The 5,584-nt window shown below is 30.8% G+C and overlaps 1 protein-coding gene across 1 annotated transcript in view; it reads left to right on the top strand.

Annotated features, from left to right (window-relative positions):
• Nucleotides 1-370: 370 nt before the first annotated feature.
• Nucleotides 371-5,584, top strand: part of LOC106465290 (peroxisomal biogenesis factor 3-like) — a 30,533-nt gene continuing 25,319 nt past the window's right edge. Inside the window, exon 1 of the mRNA XM_013925495.2 lies at nt 371-474. The gene's annotated coding sequence lies outside the window, so the exon portion shown is untranslated. The remainder of the gene's footprint in view (nt 475-5,584) is intronic.

Genomic DNA, 5,584 nt, shown 5'->3' with positions numbered 1-5,584 from the left:
AAACTAGTTTTAAGTAAGAAAGGATTTGTATCGCTGAAGTTTCTCGGAAAGAATTTCTACGGGAAATTAACAAACAAGCAGATAAGCAACAGAACAATATACCATAAATGCCAAGGTTAATATTGCAATAAATAAAAAGAATTAGGAAAAACAACCAGAAGAAGAAAACCTAGTTCCAAAGTAACAATATTCAGTATTTACACAACTGCAATATCATTAACTATGTCGAATAATAAGTTAATAACCAGTAATATCAGATATCTCTCGTGATTTAACTTATGGAAGCTCATAACATGGCTTTTATTCAGTAGTTAGATCGTGAGATTATATTTATATTACCATAAATATACATACTGTTTTGCAATATCAATAATAACTGTACATCACCACTAGGAGAAACTGGTGTCCGTCTCATCATTCATAGTTTTCTTACAAACTTAAAGTTAAATTAAAATCAACGTGATCAGCTAGAAGGTGAGTTTGCATTTAAATGTACTTAAAGTAAATACTCACAACTTTAAGTTTAACTAAACGATAGAAGGAATAATAAATGAACGGTAGACAAAACCATAACGAAGTAGAAATCGTTACTTGATACTTCACAATGTTGTGTACTTATTTCTTATTCAGAGTTTTAAGTTAAGCAGCCCTAATTTAAACTCTGAATAAGAAACAAGTAGTGAAGTACACAACGTTGTGAAGTAGCGAATTATATATATAATACTAGATATCATTAGCAATATCACTATTAGTATTAGTATCAGAAGTTAGAACTAAATTGAAGTTGAAAGGCGCATGTAACTTGTTTTATGTAGTAGCACAAGTATTAAAATATTTAAATTTTAAGGAAAGCCCTAAGATAAATACAATATGAACAAAGAATATTAATATTGTACTTAAGTTGTCTTAACTTGGGTAAGCCTTAACGTGTTGCTAACGTTAGGCATAATAACTAAAGTATTAACTATAATTAAGTGGTAACTTAAGTTAAAAATAAAAAATACTAGAAGTTGAACTATTAGTATTACTATTACTGAGTGGAAGAATAATGTGCTTGTTTGCAGTTATACGTTTAAACTTAAACTTTAACTAACTTAAACATGATAGGTGAATTAAAGTTTAAACTACCTTGAACCTTCATAAAATAAGTTCCATTGTGTTACAAATACATTGAGGATATGCATTATAATACAAGTCAATAGTATTACAGAACTACTACTACTACTAGGTTTAGTACATAATTTTTGACTTAGTAGTAGAGCTACTTTATACTATACTGAGTATACAACAGTGGTTCTCAACCTTTTTGAATCCATGGCATCAAATTTGTGTCATGGAACCCTTCTCAGCATTCATTACCAGAAACATTATTGCAATACTAGCAACTCTTTGTACCTAGTCTCGCTTACTAATTTTTAACAATGCAATGACTTGTTATGTTGTGTCCTTATGAAATCCGCTATACTAATAAAGAAATATGATGTAGTTGAATTGCGTGACTAGTATGTATTTACACATTAGAATATGTGAAATTCTTGCATTCTGTGGAATCTTGTGGAACACCTAATATTTTGTGGAACCCTGTATGTTTGTTGAGGACTTGAGGGTTCTGTGGAGCCCTGGTTGAGAATCACTGCTATACAGTATACTTCATAACTTTTTTGTTTTTACTTGTTTTAGTCAATTTATGACAGGTTTTGAAACACCACGTGTAAAACATGAATTACAATGATTAAAAGCTCTTGTAAAACTTAGTAATGACATTATACCTATATCTAATATTTTGATTTACAAGTAACTTGTAGATCTACACTACAGCTGTTACTAGTATTAGTAATAATAGTACACTGTAGCATTATTATACAATTGGCATAGAAAATTAGGGTCTAAGAGTATCACCTAGCAGCATATACTAGTATACTAAAATTGTTATCAGCATTACAAGCAACATTGTTATAGTTACCTATAAAATATGCTACATTATTCCTTTCAGCTATAGTCTTGCAATAATGCTAGTACCTGATGTTCCCTGTACTGAACTTATGGTATAGTTATGCACATATAATATAGTACAAAACATTCAAGCAAATGAGTAATTTTTATTATGCCTCACAAATTTTTGTGTGTTTTCAGACTTAATTAACCTAATCATTCATGAACTTTGTTATTATGAATTTCTAAATAAATTGCTGCAGTTTTTGCAAGGTTATTCTAAATTACATTGTAGAGTAGTAAATTTGAAATCACTAAGCACAGTAGTTCTTAGTATGTAAGGATGGGCTGAGAAAAAATGAGTGCTGCATTCAATCTATTACTCTATGATGCTTACAAATAACTGCTAAAGTTGAGCCTTATTTGAGCACCTAATTGCCACTGTCAATTGTGTCGCAGTTTGTATAACAGTAATATTATTCTGTTCTTCTACCACACACATATTTTGTTGGAAAATAAAAAATGAAGACTGCTACTTAGTAGTAAGTTCAGTTTATAAGCATATATTATTTCCATGTTTCATAAATAAGTTTCATTTCTGGTTGCTAGATAGCAGCACAAATTGTTCTTATATAACAACCATTTGTGACTTTTCATTACACAAACTTGATATCTGCCAAAACAAATTTCATTAAAAATTAATAACTAAAGAATAATCTAAATTAATATTCAAGGTATCAAGTATATATGAAACTAATAGATATGTATATATGTTATTGATGTCTGAGTTTGAAAACACCAGTTTTTTAATTATCAAAACAATACATTATATAGCAGTTTACTTTCCTTCAAATTTTCATTAACGCCAAGCCTGGTAGCTGTGAGTGTGTGTGTGGTATCATAATTCATGGCCTGGTATCTGTAAGATATCCTTCCTATTAATCAACATGACCATAGCTTGTGGTGGATTTGATTGTATGTCCATCCAGTGAATTTGCAAAATTTAAGTATGATGTAGGGATGATAATGCCAAAAAGTACAGAAATAAGGTAGGGATCAATACACAAAACCATACAAAAATTCTTACATAAGTAGCCAGTAAGTACACTGTACTGAGTTAATTTTATAAACTTATGGTTATTAGCCACTGTAAGTCTGTTTAGCACTTTTCCATTTAAATACTTGTATTCAAACCTTAATTCATGCAACTGACAAGAATTCAATATTTAGTTGTAAGTAAAAGTTATTATTGGAAAGATTTGGCTTTTTATGTTGTGATTTTTGTATATTTTGTTTATTCATTCCTACCTTGTTTCTGTACTTGGTAGCATTGCCATACCTACATCATACTTAATTTTTCCCAAAATTTTTATTAGTTAAGGTATATCAATCAGTATGACTGACAGTGGCGAAGGTGACTGCAGTCCATTAAAACTAGCACCCCAGAACAAACATTTGAAGCTAATAAGGGACTTTACAAATTGTATTGTTTGTCAAACATTGCAAGCAAGTGATAAACTCAAAAAAGCATCTGCTGCTGAAATTGAGAGCCTTTAGCAACTATTCAAAAAAATGGTGATGATGCATTCAAAAGGCTTGAAGAGGATCTGCTCTGTCCATTACCACCTGATAGAACTATACGATACCACAGGGAGTACTTTCAGAAATATGTCCAACATATTTCATATCAAGTTGGTAGAAAATAATTTTAAATGGAGCAAAATGCACCTCCCTTTAAAGTTTCCTTTAGTTTTGAAAGCAAAACTACTTCATCTAGCAGAACAACTTTAATACCATATTTTGATTGGTCAACATGCATTGTCTTTTTTAAAAAAAGGCAATAATTTTCATAGAATAGAAACCAAAGAAAGAGAAGCTAACTTGAAAATTGCAGCAGAAAAGCATGAGGATGATCAGATGCCATTAAAAGTCAGAGCTAAAGACTTAATAGACAGAGATGCAGTATACCACTCAGCTTACCTTGCTATGTACATAAGGTCAATCCCATTGATTATCAAAGACCTGAAAGAAGCTTCAGATCATGATAAAACTTTTCAACTTCTTATTAAAGAAATTCATGATGTCTTAATTAAACACCAAAAAGCTTTCTTTATGTTCAAATTGCCTGATATGTACAGATCATTTCTTCCAGTGGAAGTAAGAGAAGGATACATCAGTTACAAACTGCAAAGCAGACTAATCAAACACTATGACGATGGAAGTGTGATCCAGTCTCAGTATCATCAAGTAAAATCCAACTTTGTGTTAAGCAGGCAGATCACTTTAGATGATACTGTGAGGGCAGAAAGCAAGTTGAAGTATGAGCTGATTCAACTCAGGAACATTAAGGATTATTTTTACAGAATTCTGAAGAGAATGACCCAGACAGGATATTATACCTGGCAGCATACATATGCAGACATATGTCCACATGTGAAAAGTTGTCAGATCACCCAAATTCATGGGTAGTTAATCTTCATCAATCACCTTTGCGCATGCATGCAATACTACAGTTTTTTTTACTTATCAGGAGAAAGATGATGAATAATGTGCACTAAGGTATCAAACACTGAAATGCTATTCAGTGTACTTGTTATTTTTCTATATTGAAATATGCATGTAGACAAGAACATAAGAATGTGAATCATGAAAACGTGTTTACATCTATGATAAAAAAAATTGGTAGTATATTTTTGTAGCATTTTATGTATATGATAAATCCTCAATGGTGAATCTTAAGACACTTAAATATTGATTTCTTTCAAATAACCTTGTTCAAATAAATGAGGTGAATGTTCATAACAGTTATGTAAACAGTTTATTTAATCTTGTTTTATGCCTCCATAGTAGATGTTTTGATTTCATGCAATAAGCAAACCACTTTTAAATGTAGAATGGAGAAAATGGGACCATAAAATCAATAGATGGCTTCAACAGTTATGCTATTTTTTTTTATAATGGCTTGCTCACACATGAACTCCACAACAGGCTTTTTCTTAAAGTACAGAGCCTCAGTTATAAAATTATGTATGTCATTGATGTGTGACTGTCCAGTGCCTTAAATTCCTAAAGATCTTGTTCTCACCACTTGCATATGTAAATTTAACTATGAAGTATTATAATCTATCACTTTACTACTTTAGTATGATTTTTTCCCTTTTTTTACCTAGTAATCGGTGTTGGAATCAGAATTAATTCACATGCTGGATTTCTTTTTTTTCTATATTTTATTTTTAATATCATAAACATGTAACTGCTAGTGTTTGTATAGTATACAAGTTGTAAACATACAGTGAGTGTCTGTATAAAGACTAATCTTGTTTTTACATTTGAAAAATTAATTGAGCCTGCTAAGCCTATACAAAGCAACAACATAATGTAAAAAAAAAAAAAAAGAATGATGACCCAATGCCACTTGGCCCATCAGGATCCCTCTCACCCATATGCACGAAAGATAATTGCTCTTTTAAACAACCTTAAATATGGCTTGGCACATCCATACACTTATCTAACAAAATATACTAGTTTAAGGACACCAAACTCAAGATTATCAATTTATTTATGTTTCAGAAATCATTGCTTGATCAAAACTGAGAGAATTACAATAACAATAAAAACACACACTTTCAGTGTAGCATATGTCATCAGTAAT

Source organism: Limulus polyphemus, unplaced genomic scaffold (assembly GCF_000517525.1).
Source record: "Limulus polyphemus unplaced genomic scaffold, Limulus_polyphemus-2.1.2 Scaffold1896, whole genome shotgun sequence".
Classification (NCBI taxonomy): Eukaryota; Metazoa; Arthropoda; class Merostomata; order Xiphosura; family Limulidae; genus Limulus; species Limulus polyphemus.
Note: the sequence above shows the minus strand (reverse complement) of the source record. Positions and strands in the feature narration are given on the sequence as shown.